Raw genomic sequence first — 1,445 nt, forward strand, 5'->3', positions numbered from 1 at the left:
TGAGAATGCCACGGAAATGTGAGGCGCTCCTTATCGGGGACTCGGCCACTGCCCACCGCTCGGCTCCCTTCCACGGAGCATCTTACGATGGGATGGGAACGACACAGAAGAACAAGGGCAAGGGCGAGGAAGTTTCCTCCCCCCACCCCCATCCCCCTTTTGGAATAACAAGAGGCTGAATGAATATTCTGGGTTTAATTCTTTGGCAAGCATGCCCTGGAGATGGGCAGTCCGCAGGGAAGAGTCGTAGTTTTGGAAATACACGGACGGTGGCATTCTGTTTAACGATTCAGCAGCTGCCCGAGATGAAGTTGAGATTCTAAGTATAAGGGAGGAGGAGGACGGGAATCAGAACGACTTCTCAGGCGATGCTGTAGAAGCAAGTGCAAAACGCTGCCCCGTTTCATCACGATGTGTGTGGGTGGCGAGAGCTCTTTTCTGAGTTGTTCATCCATTACATGATTTCTAGCAGCGTGTACACGATGAAATCCACAAGGGCACGTTAATAAGTGCCTTCATCTGCATCATTTAGAATAAAACTCTCCATATGGTTTTGAAACAATGAGAAAGTGCAGCCCTTGGCTCCTGGGAATATAGGAGTGTGAAACTAACAGGTAACTCTCCATACGATTTTGAAACCATGAGGAAGTGCAGTCCGTGGCTCCTTGGAATAGAGGAGTGTGAAACTAATAGGTAAGGCCGACTCCCCAGCGAAACAGCTAGTTTTGGACAAAAGTGGCAAAGGTCACTATGTGTGGGCGCTAAGTGCTTGCTAGCTGGACAACGCTGTTTAGGAGCTGTGAAAAGACAAAGGGGAGTATTTCCTTCAAAAGCTCAAAATTAAGACAGAAAACCATCAAGCAATTTTTGTGGAGAACACGAAGAACCATTGAACCATTTATGCATTATTTTATGTCACACAGACACAGCCCCAGAATGATTTTTTTTTAATTAACCCTGATGAAGAATTAAACTGAGAATATTTAAAAAATGGCGTTTCACGGAAGAGTAAATGTATCATAAAACTGAAGAAGAAATTTCTCTTGGGAGGTCCATAGGGTTGTTGATGCCGAAACTGTCATGTTCATTTGTTCATTAAAATAAATTGATGATCACATCATTACTTTTCCACAGAACTTTTACTCTAAACAGTCATTGATGTTTACAAGAGGTGTCTTCAAATGTTCAGTTATACCTCTACCTTTTTCAGAAGAAGCCTTTCCTTTTGCCCCGTCAGCAAAACTCTGTCTACCTGGGACCAGCCAGTTACAAAGAGAATCCACCTACAAGGCCGAAGGAGAAATGACAAGTTCAAAGCCTTGCGAGAAAACCGGGCACTAGGGCCGATGATGATACTGGCCAAATGTCTTAAAAGCAGAAGATCAAAAAAGCAAATGGAAATTGGGCCTTAAAAATGGAAACAATCTGAAAGGGAAAATGACTTG

Source organism: Prionailurus viverrinus, chromosome X (assembly GCF_022837055.1).
Source record: "Prionailurus viverrinus isolate Anna chromosome X, UM_Priviv_1.0, whole genome shotgun sequence".
In the NCBI taxonomy this organism is placed as follows: domain Eukaryota; kingdom Metazoa; phylum Chordata; class Mammalia; order Carnivora; family Felidae; genus Prionailurus; species Prionailurus viverrinus.